This window comes from Hipposideros armiger, unplaced genomic scaffold, assembly GCF_001890085.2.
Source record: "Hipposideros armiger isolate ML-2016 unplaced genomic scaffold, ASM189008v1 scaffold_35, whole genome shotgun sequence".
Lineage (NCBI taxonomy): Eukaryota > Metazoa > Chordata > Mammalia > Chiroptera > Hipposideridae > Hipposideros > Hipposideros armiger.
In genome coordinates this window covers 3,180,778-3,200,672 of record NW_017731385.1, presented here as the reverse complement: position 1 = coordinate 3,200,672, position 19,895 = coordinate 3,180,778, and positions in this window count along the sequence as shown.

Sequence of the window (19,895 nt, the reverse complement as noted above, 5' to 3'; positions counted from 1 at the left end):
CCACCATTACAGGGGACACTGTTATAGAACATCATGCAGTGTATTTTTACTGCACAAAAAAATTCTCTGTGCCCTGCTTATTCATCCCTCCGTCCCCCGAACCCCTGCAAACCACTGATCTTACTGTCTCCATAGTTTTGCCTTTTCTAGAATGTCATACAGTTGCAATCATATAGTATGCAGCCTTTTCAGATTAAGCCTGCACAATTCTTATTTCTTCAGGATTTTCTTCTTGAGGCTTTGATGGTTCTAGAATACAGTTTCTTGCTAAACCCCTGAGGGTGGACGACATGGACGTAATCTTTTTTACAATGTGATAGAGCCAGCCTATTGATAGATATGCCTCATCCCTGGACATATGTGGTCTAAAGTTATCAGGAAATACTGCATGAAAGCCTTTTCTCTATGTGCCAGAATGGACCTCAGAATAAAACACAATTCTTGACCTCAAGCAGCTCACAGAAGATCATTTTTGAATCTTTTGTAGGATGTAGTCCGTCTTGAAAAGACTTGAACTTGGATACAAAAAAAAAAATAGCTGCTATAACTGTAGGATAGTCCCTGGACTTACAAGTTTGCAACTTGTTTCTTTTGTGAGTTCACTGATAACAATATTTATTGTGCAGTGAGAACCTTCAGTGCATTGCTTGCATTTGGAAGTCTCCTTTGCAGATGTGGCTGCCTGATTTCCAGTGGTCAAATGGATCCCCACTATATGCCAACTGATGTTTAGAGCTGTGAAATGTATAGGACTGTTACTTTTGATCTGATCATAGGGGGGAAAAGCTTCTTGAGTAAATCTCATCCCCTGCCTTTATGTGGTGTTCTGAGTCACCAAAGAAAATTTTAAGTATCTGATCTGAATGAATAGAGGGAGCAGATGAACTTTAAGGCCCCTTCTTGCTTTGTATTTTTGAGGTATAAATGTGTACATTGTTTAATTTATTTTGCTTGCATAAAACCACATGGACACCCTTATTTTCTTATGAACCCTCTTTGAAATGTGCTCCATACTTTGGTGTCTGCTTTGATGTGAATGGGTCATTCTGCTAAGGCTGGACTTGTGTCTGTTCAAACACACCCATGCTTAGCTTCACATCCATGTGATAATGGGTCTGAAATTGATCTCTTTGTATGTAGAGGCACTTTAAAATCTTAACATTGCTTCCCTAACACACAATCACAGACATCCACGAAGACCCATACAAATGCCATCTGCCCTCCAAGTTAATCAAATTTTTAGGGTCGACTAGGAACTAAATTCAACATTATGGGAGGAATTTCTGGATTTTGGAACACACAAAAAAATGCTGCTCATTCACATGGAGGGTGGAATGAATCCCCATAAAATTAAATTTCAAGCGACAGTTCATCCATGACCATTGTTAGTCTTGAACCTTTGTTTCACATTTCTTTTGTGTTTTTTCTGTGTTATTTTTCTCACTTGTAATGAAAATAAACATAAAAACAGGGAATGCAGATATAATGTAATATTTTTCTAATGTTTGCAGTTAAGCAGCAGCTGCTGATACCAAGCTGTCATTTCTGTTGCTGTGGGGGTTTTGTATGTGTGCCCATGCAGGGCTGGGTACTTTAATGTACTCGTCCTATCTCTAGGGTTATCTTATGGAATCTTCGTGAATATTGTTAATCTAATAGGGTTCAGGACAGGGGTGCCACCTTCTCTATTAAATCTTTGTGTGGCGTAGAGCTCGAGATATGTTTGTCTGAAACTAGGTAAGATCCCCATGAGTTAGGTGAGACTTTGGGACAGAGGGAATCCAAGAGTTAAGAATCTTGCTGGTGTTTCGAGACCCACTGAGTCTGTTATGGTTCCTTGGTTTCCACAGTATAACTTTACACGACCTACAAGGTCTGATAATTAAGTTCGCAAACTTGTTGCACCGATGTTGCTAACCTTTTTTTGATATCAGAGGGATTATTCAGTATGAATTTGTAACAACTGGACAAACGGTTGACCAAGTTTACTATTTGGAAGTACTGAAAAGGCTGTGTGAAAAAATCAGATGACCTGAACTTTTCACTCACAATTCATGGCTCCTGCATCACGACAATGCACCAGCTCACACGGCACTCTCTGTGAGGGAGTTTTTAGCCAGTAAACAAATAACTGTATTGAAACACCCTCCCTACTCACCTGATCTGGCCCCCAATGACTTCTTTCTTTACCCAAAGATAAAGGAAATATTGAAAGGAAGACATTTGGATGACACTGAGGACATCAAGGGTAATACCACGACAGCTCTGATCGCCATTCCAGAAAAAGAGTTCTAAAATTGCTTTGAGGGGTAGATTAGGTGCTTATGTTGGTGCATAGCTTCCCAAGGGGAGTACTTTGAAGGTGACCATAGTGATATTTAGCAATGAGGTATGTAGCACTTTTTCTAGGAGGAGTTCACAAATTTAATTGTCAGACCGCATAGTCTGAAGATACCTAAGTTAAGTGAATACGTATCTTACAGCACACAGGGTGTAAGAGCGGTCATTTCATACATGCAGTGCTGCCCTACAGCGATGAACCTCTCAGAGAACAGACATAATTCCAGAGCTAAACCTCATAGATCTAGCTCTTGGCACAAATCCGGTATACCAGAAGTGTGAGAAAAGATCTGTGCTGAATGAATGAATTCATTCACTGAATATCATATTCAATGAATCCAGTCTTTTAGCATCTTTAAAATCGTGAGTATGATCATTTTTCCCCACTCTCTAGCTCTTGCCCCTTGACTAGACCTGTAAAATTCAAAGGAGCAAATTGTTAACTTTCATGATCAAATAGGCTTCTTCCTTGGGCCTGGACTTTTTTAAAATTCCCAACCCCCACAACACATTTCAGACTGGACAGAGGTTTATGTCTTGCCCGTGCCATAGTGAAGTGAGCCCCCGTGGGGTTTGAGGGTGCCACTCAGGTAATACAGCTTTAGTATCTGCTACTTGGTCTATTCTGTGCTTTAGCTGAACAAACCAAGACAAAGCTCTGCATAAACTCGTAAGAAATAAGTATGTGATAGACTTTATACTTGACGTTATTTTGTGACCCGGTTGCCATCTTATTGAGAACAAGCGTTGTGCCTTATGCTTCTTTATACGCCCCATGGTGTATTGCATACCTTAAATGCTCAATAAGCCCACTTACTGTGTGAGATTAGAGAAGAGGTGTACGGGTATAATAGTGTGCTATCTTATAAAGGCCCTATTTCATGTTGATGTGATGTCACAGGAATTGAGAAAATGATTGAATGATTGCATAGTGAGCTCCTCCTGTGTGCCAGACAGTTTCATAATGAAAGCCCTCAGCAGCTCTGGAAGATAGGTGTTGTTTCTTCTTTGTAGGCACTAGAATTAAAGGTTAGAATACTAGACATTTGGCCAGCCCAAATTTCTACCCCCTTCTACCTCTTCAGAGCTCCAAAATTGCAGTGTGCCTCCATAGTGATAATTCCCAGCGGCTGAGCCCAAATTCTTCATACTTGGGAGTAATGTATCGTGGAAAGAGCAAAGCTTTAGACTTAAATAAAACAAGTTTCTCTTGTATGGTTTCTTACCATGGACTGTAGCATGTTTCAAATATTTTTAAAAGTGTTTGCCCAACATCAAGATGGCATTTAACACAACACGAAAAGCATTGCTTTGAAAAATGGAAATCGGCCTAACAACAGTTTCCTTTCTAACCTGTAGGCATGGAGCCAAGACCAGTAGGGGTTCCTGTTAGAAAAACTTCAACAACCCATGCTCTTACCTGTAGTTTCCTGTGTTCTGAGTGACGGCTCGGTCTGGGGGGCTGATCCCTCCCCTCTTGTTTTAGGCGTTACTGAAATGACCTGCTCACCATCTTCTGTTTCATATTTCTTAAGTGTGAACCATGTTTCTTTAACAGTGGTGAATGTTTAATGCTTTTTGTTTTAAGAGTGGACATTGCCTTTTGACATTTCGATGAACGATGCCATTTTGTGGCCGATTAATGTGTCCCAGGCAGGTGAGAGATGGATCTCAACCTACTCCAAGATCATCTTGAATTTTTGTCGATGTTGGTGAAACAGAAGTGCAAACGGGTCAGGTTAAATTTCTGAGCCACCGAGAGACATTAAAAGAGGCTTTCTAAGTTACCTCACCTTTAATAAAATGAAGTCATCTTATATATTAATACATTAATATTATAGCCGGTTTTAAGCTCATGTGGACCAACTTTAGTTAATAGTTAAATCAAATTGAATCTCAGATTTTATGAGTGATAAAACGACAATAAAACGCGTCTGGTCAGTAAAGATAATAACTCGATTCAGTACTTTGGATATAAGTGTTTAAGGTTTCTAGGATAAAAACTGTAATTTTATACCCCAAAGTGTGTTAATAACATTAAGTGAAGTAATAGGGAAAGTGCACTGACAATGCAGTACCCATAGGACCACAGTAATAGAAATAATTTATAATGTATCGGCAATAAAATCTTTAATGTTATCTCAATTCAGGCCAGGCACCATAGCTGGGGTTTCAGATTACACGTGTCCCCGCCCCTCCCCCAGCTAGGGACACAAGTGTTAACCTAAAATAATTAAGAAAATGGTTTTCAGAGTGCAGAAATCTTTCACAATTACTGGCCTAATGACCATCCTTTTAACTATTTCCACCTCAACCCATTTATGTTTGATGGATGGAACTTGATTCCAAAGTTAGTAAGTAAGCATTTCTAAAAATAATCCTGTGTCATTTTGATTCCCTCTTGGCTTTATTTTTTTTCCCCAAACAGAACCAATTCCTAACTTCTAAACTACATGAAGGAATATTTTTTAATAACAGGAGAACCAGTTATTTGTATGACTATAAAATGATTTTATTTTTGTGAAATCCTGGCTCCACAGTTTTATAGGTCAGACACAAATTCCACAAATTGTACCTTTGTTGAATCATTCCCAACCTACATTTTCCTAATGATCCAAAATTAAACAATTGTACTGGGTGACTTAACGTACCGTAACTTTAGTCAGGAATGTTTCTGCCAATAACACCTTGAGCCATGGTATGCAGAAAGAGGGTCACATTTAAAGAACGAATTCATAAAGCACATATTTCATAGGACAATAGTTTTCTGCACGGTTTAAAAGTACACTTATAAATAGTATGTGAAAACCTGAGACTCAGTTTCTATAGATTCATCTTATTCTTTGGAGTCTAATCTAACAAGTCATCTCATTGACTCTAAAATCAATGGGAAAAAGCTCCAGAAATTCCATGTTTGGGCATTCAGGCTAATTACAATAATGATAATAATCACAGCAGCCTCCATTTACTGAGTCTACTATAAGCCCAACTTTAAATGACATTTAAAACTAATTTAATTCCATAATTTTATCATTATCTCCATTTCACACGAGAGGAGACTGCGAGGTCTCTGGGAGGCAGTGACAGAGCCACTGGAGAAATGAGACTGTCCCCCTCTAGAGCTGATGTTTGGAACCACCCATCACACTGCCAGGCTGCCTCTTCACACAAGCTTCCCTGAAGTTCCTGTGTAAGTGGTTGTTTGGGTTTTCGCATAAAGTTATCATACCTAAAGGTAACAGAAATCATTGGCTTAGGTGCCACCATAGCAGGAAATGCGTAGCATGTCTGAATATCCGTTTGCCGTGGATGACTCGTAGGGACGGCATGTGGAGAAAGGATATGCAGATTAGGGAGAGAAGAATTCCAGAAACAAATTCCACCAGACTTCCTGACGCCTGGTCCCTGTAAAATGATTTCACTTCCAAAGGGCCTCCACCTTCAGGAACAACCCAAGTGCGACGGCCAGTCACGTGTTGGGAGGGACATCAGAAATACAAGTCAGTTCTTTAGGCGATTCCACATTGAATCCATTTCCTTCCTGACAATCTTTCTCTCACCCACATAGTGGGCCCCGCTCTCAACCCACCATGTGCCCAATTCCCTGAGACAAGAATCCTACCCTCTGTCCCTGAATGCTGGGTTTCTGTCCCAAGGGCTTTCCTGGGAGTCTGTTCACACAAAACTGCCATTCGGCACCCACATGCAAGTCCCCCTCCTCCAGGGAAACCTGGGTTTCGGGCTAAGAACTTGCCGCCTGTTGCTGCTTCCGGGCTACTTGCATGATTGCAGACGTCTCAGGAGGTGATGGTGATGATGATAACTCCTATTTCTGACCTGTTTATATTCTGAGTCCTATATCCTGCTGATCTGGATGGACTTTTCTCTTTAGTCCATAGCTGGACCTTTCTGTGGAGGGTGGGGGATGGGAGAGAGGGAACGGATGGATTCCATTTCTGTAGGGTGGGCGAGCTGAGAGGAGTCAAGCGAACTTGGTTTGGGTCAGGTACTTGGGCTCCGACCTGGATCTGCCACTTACTTGCTGAGGGACCTCGTTCAACTCTGAGATCTGAGTTACTTCCCCTTAAAACAGGGATAATAATTCTTATGTCCAAGAGCTGCTTTAATGCTGCCATGTTTGTTGCCTTGCACAGGCTGTGTATGCCCATCCTGGTGGTCCTCACCCTTCCCCTCCAATTTTCTCTTTCTCCTGGTCTGAACTGTCCTACTAACAACCAAGCTTCCAGGCGCTGCTGTAGAATGGACCACCACCCCCTCTCCCCCAAAGAGAGGAATGATTCTGAGCTAACTGCAGCCAAGCCTTCAGATTTTGAACCTGGAAGCACAGGTTCATGCCTCATGACTTGTTCGTAAGGCTCACCTAAAGCAAGTATCCACATGGAAAGCCATGCATTCGCAGATACTCCTCTTTTCAGAACGCTGGGGCCCACCCTGAAGCTTAGAGTGTTGGTTGGTGAAAACCCTGGGTTAACTGTGCAGTGGCCAGCTCGCGCTGACTCGGGCTCCTAGGAAACACACCAGCATATTTAGAGAGGATGCTGCATGGTCACATGGTCACAGAACAGAGAGTCTCCTACTGCATGTCAGTCGGACCTGATTATTGTCAGTCCTGGTCTCATTTATCCTGCCCGCAGGTGTATCCACCAAGAAAAGGTCACCCATCATCCCAGGAGAACATGGTCCAGCTTCTGAGCCATCTGACCAGGAGTAGAACACAATCAGCAAACTCAGCATCACCATTTTGGGGATCTTAGAATGGAGATTCGTGAGTGTCTTGCAAGGTTGAGCTGAACCAGCCACTGTTCTATGCTGGAGGTGACTTGTCAACTGCACTTTGGCTCAGATTCTCTGAATCTGAGTTCTCCAAAGCAACCATGGAGCACATGGTATGCGAAAGCATGGCTTTTCGCTTCAGTATGCCCACCCAGCGTGATTGAGTTCAGTTGTGCAGATAAATGGTCACTGCACCACACAAACTCTTTTGTGAACATTGCTTCCTAGACTTGGGCAGTGCACAACCTGCCCAATGGTACCTGGTGGTCCACTGGGCTGTAACTCAGGGTCTGGTATGCAACACAGATGGTTTTTTTCAAGGAATTGTTGGATGGCACCCCACTTCCTGATCGGGCCTCACCAACTGACTCTGATACCAATTGTTTTTTAAACTCTGCCGGAATTTTTCAAACCCTCTGGATATTTTTCATCTGCCAGCTCTCCCCAGGCGGTTTCCTGCTTCTTCCAGGTTCCGATATGTCCGTGGCCTCGCCATGAGGCCAGCCTGCCTTGTATCACGTGACCTGCACTCCTGAATCCATCTAGTGGCTCTGACTATGTGCGTTATTGATAAGCAGTTGGCTGTATGTCAATATATAGGCAATAAATATGTCACTCAAATGGGCATCTAGTCAAAGAAGATGGGAGCTCACATTTCTTGAATTGGAGCAGACATTGTACACACAAGCTTGCAACAAGCTTCCAGGCAACATTATTTCATAAGGAACGTGTCATACCCTTGTATTCAACCGTGAGACCAGAAAAGCCAACTACAGGGACAGAACAAACCCCATTAATGGTTTCTTTCCCTATTGCTTATCTTCTTCATTCTAACTTTTGTATCCAAAACTCTGACATATTGAATGTAGTTCCTGCATAATTAGAAACAGAATCTCTCACAGCTCTTGTAAATATTATCTGCACCCCAATTGTGGTTATGCCTTGAACGTGCCCACTGCCACTGGCTGTCTATACTGGCGGACAACACACTCTTGATCTGTCTCTCCAGGTGGTTCAGACCAGCTAAGAAGAAATACTAATATTATCTCCCCGGAGCCCTGAAATGTAAAAATAGCCCGGCCGCTCACTGCACCAGGCTTTTAGGCCCCGGTATATGAGGATCATGGAGAAAGTGGATTGTCAACTTCCTCAGCTAGATATGGCAGCTTCCAATGCATGAGGAGTCGCAGATTAAAGGGAGTGCGGCCGCCCTCAGCCTCCTCCAAGAAGGCTTAGAGCCCCCTCACGCACACCCTTATCAGGCTACAAGGGGGATGCAGAAGATAAACTTGAAAAACGAGTGCTCCCAAATCCTGATTATCGGCTCTGCCTCCCGACCACGTCTGGTCAGCAACGTGTTAAGTGAATTGAAACTGGATCGTAGAGACACTCACAACCTGGTTATCAGTGGCAGTAAATGGAAGATAATAGCCCCACTAGAGAGTTATGAAATGGCTTGTCTTTGAGCTGCCAAAGTGTTTAGTCTCTCTTTTATTATATTCACAGCAGTAATCCGATATGTCCTGACTTCTGTCATCTGTGTGTAATGCTTATCAACTCGCTGTCAGCGATTCACCCTCTGTCAGGGACAATTATTCCTCAAAGTGCTGAGGTTATGGCTGAAGCAATATTATGACTAGAAAGAAAATATGAAAGGTGGGACACATCACAGTGAGCCATCTGAGGGCTGACGTCATAGTAAAGGGAAAACATTACGGATAAAAGGGGACAGAAGACGAGGTGCTGCTCCCCACGCTGGGGGCACGGCTGGCATGGCTGAGGTCAGATGGGTAGAGGACCCGCTCCTGAAGCTGCTTTACTAATTCATGACAGTGGCATGCGTGTGCCTGCGCCCTCACAGCTGTGTCACCGTTTCCATTTCACATCGCCACTTATGGGGCCTCGGATGAGGTTGTTACAGGGGAGGCTTGGTGAAGAGAGTTGAAGGGAAATAGACTGACATGGAGTCTCTTTTTGTAGCAGCTGCAAGTCCAATGCTCTTTTGAAGACCGACGCATTTTCAGATCTCTATTTACACCTGGGGCAAGGGTGTTGTACGGAGAGCCAGGGTTTAAAAGGAGCTGGATCAAGCCTTCAATCACAGAGGAGCAGGAGAGCCCTCGATTAAAAGAATTGCAGTTTGAAATATTAAAGAATTAAAAGTTTGACATCAGACAGAATGTGTTTTGGACGTTTCTTCTGACGCCTGGCAGTTGTCTGACTTTGAACAAGCTACCTAATGTTTCTGCGCCTGACTCCTTCCTTCCATAGACAGGATAAAACAGGTCTCGGTAATACCTGTCTTGTAGTGTGTGGTTGGAGAATCAAGAGATGACATACATAAAGTGCTTGAGAAAATGCTTAGTAGTACTATGTGCTAACTAGCAGAGTGTGTGACCATAAATAAGATCTTGTTTAATCACTCAGTCTCATTGTTTCATGTATAAATATTTCGGGGTCTCCTGACATCCACCAGAGCACCCACATGGGGTTGCAGTAGTAGACGTGCACTCAGTGCTGAAGAAGGAGCCCCTGATGACGATTCCTGGTGGTAGAGCAAGGATGCTGTTGGGGCCCTTGCTGGGTCTGTTAGCATGCTCAGCATAAGGAGAATTGGCTGGAATCAACACAACAATGACTTTTTTCCTATCTGGAATACTGTTTCTGCTGAGCAATTGACTTGTATCTTAATTCAAATTCCTGGGGATTGCCTGGACTTCTCATGCCATGCAGTCACATGGCTGCTGCAGAATTCACAGCCCAGTGTGTGACACGTGCATGGACAAGGGTGATGCTGAAAATAATAACAACCAGTAGCACAGGGGCCCAACGACCATTCAGAGTGGATGCAGCATTATGGGGGGAACAGTGTTTCCTAGGCTGCCCGCTATGCGGGGCAAGAACCCTAAATTGCTGGATAAAACTGGTGGTCTAGGAAAGGTCCCAGCAGCTTGAGTGCTGGTCAAGGGACATGGGAGATGGGGAGTGGGCAGACATTTCCGCTCATACAGAAGTATTTCACACTTTACCACCCTGTCTGGCCGGACTGGTGCACATCTGATGACCATCAGCCCTGCCTATGGGAAAAGCATAGAATTCCATATTAAGCCCATTTATATGAGCATCCATTTTATGCTCTTAACCTTGGTTTATTTTACCTTAAAGTTACATATAAGTTATTAAAAATTACTTATTGCATCATTGTAAGGGGGAAACCTGGTTATTGCAACATGTTTAGAAAATAGGTTATCAAGAGAAAAAACTAATCATCTAAAAACTTTAACACTCCGATAAAACCGTCATCAACTTTTTTTTAAATTATTTTTTATTGTGAAATACACATTTTTTAGATGTCATCAACTTCTCGGTACATTTCTTTGATCCTCTCTCCATACATGCACATGTTGGATGTGATCTTGATTTTAATGGGAATTCACTTCCTATTTTACCATTAGGGATGGGCATTGTGGCTGGTTTCAGAGACACATTCTGTAAGCTCTTTTGAAATATTAGTATTTAGTGTCAGTAATTAATTGAAACATTTTTATTAAATGTTTATTTGTTTTAATAGTTTTTAAATTAGGGAAGAATGTGAAATTTTATAAAAGAACTTGTGGCATATGTCAAGACATGGAATTTCATCTCTGATATGATGACTTATTCAACTTGGATCCCTAATTTTTAACCATCTTCACATTTATCCAATAAGCCTTTTTTAATTGCATTTACTGATTAGGACTAATCTAGTTCAGAAGTTTTGCATGGAGGGCTTGTTCTCTCTTTGATGTCGAGGTTGTGTTTCCTTTGGAAAAAGAAGTAGAAGGTTTTCATTTTCTTATGTGCAAATTCATATGTGTGTGAGCACAGTCTGAAGTCTAAGGGCCTAAATAGGGTTTGAAGGGGTTAAAAAAATCTGAATATGAATTTGAGTTTTCGAGATGAAGACTTGACGTTTTTAATTTATTTTATAGTGATTGGCTTATTCATGTTTCTGTTTTTTCCTTTTATTTTGCAGTCAAATTTTGACATTTAATTTTCCCCACAAAACTTTTCATTATATCCATTTTTATATTTTTTAGGACAGAATTGTTCATAGTTGTCTCATTATAAAATGGTCTCAGTAACGGGTTATTTCCCATTATTCTTATTAATACTATATGTTGCCTCTTTTTTTCTTACTTTTCCTTGGACAAAATATGTCCTTTGGTTGGTATTTTAAAAGAGAAAACTATCTCATGAACTTGTTATTTAAACGTTTTTTTCTAGTTCATTATCATCTTTTAACTTATAATATTTTCTTTTGCTTTCCTTGGACACCTTGTTGCTTTTGGTAAAATGTTATCAAATCCTCTGTTTATTCATATTTATTATTTTTGCTTAATAATGAAAACATTTAGGATATGACATTTACTCTAAATATAGGTGAAGCTGCATTCATCTTTTAAAAAATCTATTTATTACTTTGCACGTTATCATTCCTTTCTGTTATTTGTATTTCCATTATGATCCAGAAATTATTTTTAATAGTAAATTCTAATTTCTAGTGAATGGGACTTTTATTTAAAGTTTTCATATTAGTTTTTAGTTATGTTATTGTGTTCAGCGAATGTGACTACTTGGGAAAATTAGTTAAGATTTTTTTATTTTTGGATAACAGCAGTTTTGTAAATACCCCATAGGTTCTATGAAAACAACAATTGAATTAGCCACAATAGTAGTTAGAGTTCATACCACCCATCCTAGGACCATTCTTATTTCTGATGTGGTGGATGTTATGACGTCCTTTCAGTGGGGAAGCCACTTAATTTATCATCCTAATGGGGATACTTTTGAGAGTGAAACGGGGACAGTAATTAATGATTTTTGGACAGCAAGCTGAACTGGGATGTGCTGGGCCAACTGAGATGTAAAGTCACTCATTCCATAACCCACTTTAAATCCTTTCTGAAATAACATAAAGCATGAATGAGGTAATAAACCTTGCTGGTATTATTCTTCGTAAAGCTTAAATATATCGAGATGGTATTTGTGTCCACATACGATCACTTGCAAGGAATTCACGAGGGCTGGAAAAAAATTCCTACTCCTTAATTGGCTTTTGAGATATGTCTTATATGTCAGTGAAAGCAATTTCAAGTCCTTCTATTGGAAAAGGTTCAATACTAGTTAAATAATTAACAACTTCCATATCTTCTGTAAAGTTTAGCTGCTCAACATGCCAAAAAACTGGTTCTGCATCCAGTTCATAATAGATACTGGTGTTACTACACATGAGACTTTAGATTCCATATATATTTGTGAAACCAAATAGATACATGTATGTATATACATATTCTATATAATATATATTTAATATATTATATATAATATATACTATATATATTTTACATCATATATATATGTATATATATATATATATATATAATGGCCCTCTAACAACTGTTTATGAAATTTGCAAACGAATGCCTAATTTCACTTAGTACTCAGATGTTTGGTTTTGATTTTTTTCTCTTGAATTTTCCAGCTGAACTGGGAAAGTATGTTAAGGGAATTCAAAAATTATAGACATGTTAAAAGGTACCTAAATGTCAACTATTTACACATGAATACTTAAGTACATATATTGATTATATATATATATATATTATATCTAGTGAGGCACACACATTTGTATTTGTGTAGTTATTGTACATGCCTTTATTTTTGCAACACTTTTACCATACAAAGGCACAAACAGACATTTCCTTTTCTTTTGGAAGGTGGAGATCAATTTGGATAATTGCTTGTGAAAAGTGCAGAATAGACACGGGGACTACCTCCAATCATTAATAAAACATCTCATGTTAGATTTCTTAGAGTGGCTTTCAGATCTGATTAGGAATTTGAAATGTTGCTGTGCATACATATGGGCATGATAGTAATCCTCTCAAGGAAATATAGACACTCAACACGATATCAGAAACACATTTAGCTGACGGTGGGCAGTGCCAGTGGATGCCTAGGCACTATTTCATTCTATGCTTTGATCCTCTCAGGAGCATGCCAGAAAGCAACAAGATTAAAACAAGGCTGACAAAAATGATGTCGTAGATCCCTCCCTCCACTTAGCCCCTTTTCAGTTCCCTAGCACTGAAACTCCGTATCAGTAGGAGCACTAACAATCCACGCTCTCCTCATCCTGTCTATTGGGATGGAGTCAGGGTTTGAGGACCTACCTCAGGTTTCTATGGCAACTAAATAATCCACAAGTGGGAGGTGAGGAGGCACCTCAGACTCCAGAATTCTATTTTGAAAGATCATATCACGCTTGTGTCCTGTGGCATGAATTAACTGGGCAAGATAATGGCAAAAAATCATTAGGAACTAGGACAAGTGTGTACCCTTGGCAGGAGTGTGTTTTATGCTTATACATACCAACCTTATCATCTAGGGCTCTAACAGAGAAACAGAACCTGTACATCTATCTATAGATAGATAGATGATAGATGATAGCTATAGATTTAGATATAAATAGAGATGAGATTGATAGATGATAAATAGCTAGAGATCGATATAGATTAGATAGATAGATAGATAGATAGATAGATAGATGATGGATTGATAGCTGATAAATAGCAAGGGAGAGAGACAGAGATAGAGAGAGATATAATGGATTGATAGATGATAAATAGCTAGAGATAGGTAGTAGATAGATGATAGGTAGGTAGGTAGATAGATAGATAGATAGATAGATAGATAGATAGATAGATAGATATAGAGAGACAGAAACAGAGAGAGGTTTTAGTCCAAGGACTTGGGGTATGTGACTGCGGGGCTGCTGAGGCAAATCTGAAATGTGTAGTGCAGGCCAGCAGGCTGGAACGGATGCTGCACTCCACAGGCTGCTTTGCTTCTTCCTTAGGGAGATCCACAGTTCTACTTTTAAGGCATTTCAGTTGACAGAGAGCCACCCTGATTACTGAGGAGAATCTCCTTTACTTAAAATTAATGGATGGTCGATGTTAATCACATCTACAAAATATACTCCCAGCACCTAGTTTAGTGTTTGATTGCATGACTGCACACTGTAGCCTAGCCAAGACGACAAGTAAAACTAACCCTCACAGCCACCGTAGATATTCTGAGGTCCAGTCACTAGGATATTTTGGGATTGTCATAAAAATGTGTGACTGTCATCAGCACACGTTGATTATGTATCAGGGGCAGGAAGCATTGGTAATTATTTTGCCTTTTTTCCTGAACTCATGTTATTTGTGAAGATGGGGTCAAGGCATTGTATAAGCTTCTCTGATGAAACCATAGGAGTCTGTGCAGACTGGTCAGCCACCTTGGTTTGAACATCAGCTGCTGTGCAGGCTTCCAGCTGGAGGAATGGGAAGCCAAAATGTTCTCTAAGCTTTGAGACACCCAGTAGCTCTTGGAGAACGGTGATGGTTTGGGGTTATGGGGTCATGTGAACTCACATCAGTTCACCAAAGGCACTGAAACCACCCACCTGTAAGACTGAAACGCTCTCTCCCATTTTCCCCACAGGGAGCATTATCTCATAAAGGAGTTAAAGTGACACATTTTAAAAGAAATCTCTGTTATGAATCCTCTAATGCACAAAGTTCCTGGATCTCGTTTGTATACCTATGGAGAAGGCCCTGGGGATACAAAGGTGGGACTCCCATATCCCCTTGCATGTCACTGTTTGCAGACACAGCTATAGTCCGGTGTAGAGCGTGTCATAGTCACCCAGATCACCTGCACAGTAGGCATCTTGTGGCCAGGTGGAGTGGCCGTGTGTGTAACCCTGGGCACGCGGTTACTCTATGGACTGTACTTAGGTCTCATTCAAGTGGCCAGAGCCAAATAGTTGATTCGAAGAGTGGGAATTGGGATTTTTTTCTTTCACTCACAATCACTTGACCAAATATTATCTGAACACATTGTATGCTAAAACCCATGCAGAGATCTGAGGGGAGTGGAGATGTGAGAGACAGATTTCTACCCTGGAGAGAAGAAATCCATAGAGCTGGGGAGAAGGTAATATGAGCAGAGATGAAGAGTGCATGACTTGGTATGAAGGAGGCATGTGCAGGGTGATGGAAAGCTCTGCTCGGCTCTAGCTCTGGCCTAGGCTTCTGTGGGCCCCATAGGGCCTGGGCTCCCCATTCTGCATGGAACACCAGTCCCTTCAAAGGCCTTCGTGGGCTTCTTATTTCATTTCAGGTGATACTCTCAACACATGGCTCAATTAGCACTGGTGGGGAGCGCTGCCGTCTCCCTCCTGGAAATATGCAAATTGACACCACATTCTTTGCCCTCACTGGTTTGTGTCAGAGTTGGCGTGGAGGTCAGTTCTTACCTGTCCCTCTCTCTTGCCCCTGACCCCCTGGACCTCTTGCAGACTTAATTGTGTCCAGCTGGGTGCACTCTGCCCTTTCCCCCGATGGGACAAAGGAATACTTACCCTCACCCACTTTCAAAGGCTTCCCCTTTCCCTTTGGATTTGTGCTTCAACAAACCATATCTTCCTCGACTCAGCTCCCAAATTACCTTAATAGCCTATGGCATCCAAACGGTGACCTCCGTCCTGTTCTGGCTTCTCTGGTGCCTTTAAGTCACACCTGCACTCATTTAAAACAGTGTCACCGAGCTGTGGTCAATTCCTGGCACCAGCTGCTCGGCAGCATTCAGACCTTTCATTCCATCCTAGACAGAGCTATGATTTATAATTAAAAGGGTTCTTTGTCCTTCACTCCCAAATATTAAAACTAAATTACCCTAGACTCCTCTCTCTCTCTCTCTCTCTCTCTCTCCCTCTCTCTCTCCATCCTCCCTCCCCACCCCTTGTCTACCATCATAATCTAATGGAAGAGCATCTGTTGACTTCAAAACGTTGGGTTTCAGTCCCACATGTAATAGTCTCAATTCACATCAAAGCCTCAGTTTCTTCACCTGTAAAATACATAGCGTTTTATGTTTGAGGGAAGAAATAGAGATAATAACATAATGTGAAGAGTAATAAACTCTATGACCAAAAATCAAGGGAAGGGAGCAGAGAGTATTGGGTGGTTGGTTTTAGATCCAGGAGTCAGGAAGGGATTCTCTGAGAATGTGACATTTGGACAAGAGGCCAAAGGTGATGAGAGAGCCATGGAATTAGCTGAGAAAGAGCCTTCCAGGCACAGAGGGTAGCAAGTGTAGGCATCTTGGTTATGGAGGCTTGCTTGGTGTGCCCAAGGGACAGTAAACCCACAGGTATGGCTCAAAGGCAGCGAGTGAGGCAGGGAGATAGTCCAGCTCATGTCATATACAAGTTTAGAACCAAGAGGAAAGTTTTGGACTGGGGTATTAAAAGCCACTAGAGGAGTTTTAGCAGAAGGTGGGGGTGACATGATAACATTCTTATATTAAGATGATCCCTGTGCTGTGTGGAAAACAGATTGCTGGGAGACAGAAATAGAAGCAGGGAGACGAGGTTGAAGCCCTCGCAGCCTACCAGACGAGTGATGACAGGGGCTTGGATTGGGGTCTGTCATGGCGCCTGGAACAGTTTGATTCAGGAGAGGGGGTGTGAGAGGGAGGAGGAAGGAGAACTACAAGAAATTCATCACAAACAGTTGGCTGAATGGAGCTGCCCTTTACTGAGATACACATAGGTAAAACTAAGGGAGGATTGGTTTAAGGAGTGGAATGAAAAGGCTGGTTTCAACGATATTAAGTTTGATGTTATTCACAGATGCCTGAATGGACATTCAGAGGAGGAAGCTACATACGCAAGTTCAGTTTAGAGAAAGAGCTAGAGAATGAAATTTAGGGTCATGCGTGTGTATACCAAATGCCGTGGGGTCATCTGGTGAGACAGGGGCCAGAACTTGGAGTTGAACATGATGGGTTGTTGGTGACAGAGACGTGTTTGAACTGAAGTGGTGGGCACATCCAACAGGATTGTGTTCCAGAGAAAAATCTAGACTAGAAACAGCTAGTTGGACAATTAAATTGAGGAGTTTGAGACAAAAGGGGAGCCAGAAAATAATGCCCATTCATAAAATGGAAATTTTCTATGGTAAAAGTAGGGGATACAACTTAATATGATAATGACAAGTAGAAACGTCTAACAACATTGTTCAGTCATTCTGATCTGATCACAATTAGGTGAAAATATGCAACAAAAAGGTCCTGGAAGAAAATACTTCCCAAGTATCAATGGTTTTTTAATTTTCTTAATTTTACAGTGGGATTATGGATGATGCAAAAAATTTCTTTATTCTTTCCTTTGTTTTTGTGCTTATACATTACCATGCATACATACTGCTTTCACTTTTTATTAATTTTTAGTAAAATGCATGAATCCATCTCCCTTTTAATACCTAACGCACTAGAGTCAAATTTAATTTGACCAATATTCTCAATCCAGCCTCAAAATATTGGGTCTTTGGAAAAGTCATGACGTATTTTGTCTATGTTTTTCAAAGGTCATTTATTTATATAAAGAACAAAGGTCAATCAATGATATATTGCCCATTTTGTTCGATAACCTTTGCCATCTTTCGGTGAGGTTCATAATTCCTCGTTCTTAGAAGGACCTGTCTATATTTGTGAAAAACTGAACAAGGTGCTTATTTACAGCCTCATCTGAATTGAACGTTGTACCACACAAGGAATTTTGAAGATAGTGAAACAAATGGAAGTCTGACAGTGAAAGGTCAGGCGAGTATGGTGGGTGTGGCAACACATCCCATCCAAGCTCCCATCATTTTTGATGGGTGATCAAACTTGTGTGTGGTCTCGCGTTGTCACGATGGAACACAATTCCTTTATAATTAACAAGCTCTGGACATTTCTGGATGATGGATTCATTCAAACTGTCCAATTGCCGACAGTACATATTCAAATTGATTGTTTGGTTCTTTGGTAGGAGCTCGAAAAACATGCCACCTTTAAAATCCCACCACACTGAGAGCATAACCTTCCTCTGATGAATATCTGCTTTCAATGTCATTTGAGGCGAATCATCACGTCAGGACCAAGACTGTTTGTGCACCACATTGTTGTAAACAATCCGCTTCTCATCACCAGTTATCAGTCGCTTCAAAAAAGGATCGTTTTCCTCACGTTTAATGAGCGTATTGCAGATGTTTATACGCGCCGTCAAATGACTTCTTTGAGTTCATGCGGAACCCAAATATCGAGCTTGCTTATGTATTCCAGCTTCTTCAGGTGGTTGTGAATGCTTGAATGATGGATGTTCAATGTTTCTGCAATCTGTGTCGTGTAACGTGGGTTTGACTCGATCAATGCCTTTATTTTGTCATCATCAACCTTGGTGGGCCTGCCTGACTGAAGAACGTCGTTGAGATCAAAATCACCAGCACAGAATTTTGTGAACCATCGTTGGAACTGATGTTCTTGTAGAGCATTGTCACTGTAAACTTTATGCAACTTTTCACAAGTTTGATGGGCGTTCTTCCCTTTATGGAAGTAAAACAGTAAAATATGGCAAAAATGCACAGTTTGGTCTTCCATCTTCAACTTGTAAAATCTCCAAAACTCAACCAAATTGCTCAATTATTTTTTAGAATGAAGCTAGAACTGTCAGCTGTCAAATGACATAGCAATAACATAGATGCGAATGACTCTAGTACTTCCAAAAATGAACTAGTGCCATCTGTCACAAACATGCGTCATGGCTTTTCCAAAGACCCAATATATTCCAGGCAATTTCCTCAGATACAACTACTGTCATGGGTTTGGGAAGTATTCGTCCTAAAACTTTTCCTGATATTGCATAACATTTGAAGTAACTCTAATACCTGAAATATAATTTTCAGTCCAGAACTTATCTGTATTTATACCCTATATCTGAGCAAACTTTTCTTCCTGTTGCTCACCTTCTCCTTTCCCATGTACTTTATCCCTTAGATGAATATTGTGGAATACATTTTACAGTTGATAAAAATTTCATAGTTTTATATGTTTATAATAATTCTTAAATACCCCTCTACCATTTTTATCTGTGAGTAAATTCTTTTATGGTTATTTCAGAGAAGTCTTATAAATTATAAAGTTTCTGTGTCTGGAAAAAGTCTTTATTATCCTGCTCCATCTTAAATTAGAGTTTGGCTGGTTTGTTTGAGTGTAGCATGCTGTGTTCAAAATAGTATTTCTCAGAACTTTGATGATGTTACTTTGTTGTGTTCTTGTATTCAATATTGCTTTATGAGAAATCTGGTGTCAGCCTGGTTTCCATTCCCTTGTAAATAATCATTCTTTTTCTTCTGGCATCTTTTAAGATTTTTTTTTTCAGTATCGATATTATGAAACTGCCTTTTATTGTGTCTCAATGTGAGTTTCTGGTTTGTTTTTTATTCAATTTATCCCCCTCAGTACTCTGTGTACTCATTCCATTTGAGGCTATATGTCATGTATGTATGTATGTATGTATGTATGTATGTTTATGTAGTAGTTCTGGGTTAGTTCTTGCTATATTTTTTCAAATATTATGGTTTTCTTCCTCATTCTCTTCTTTACTCAATATATAAATGTTTTTAGATGGAGGTTAGAAATTTTGGATCTATCTTTAAAGTATTTAGACTTTAAATTCACAGTTTTGTTTCTATTGGTGTCTTTGTTCTGTGATGTACAACATTTCCCAGTTTAACTTTCTATCTTCTCAGTTTGCCCTTCAATATGATCAAACTTATTAATCAATACACATAATAATTTATACTTACTGGGGCTAGCCAAGTGGCTCAGTTGGTTAAGAGTTGGCT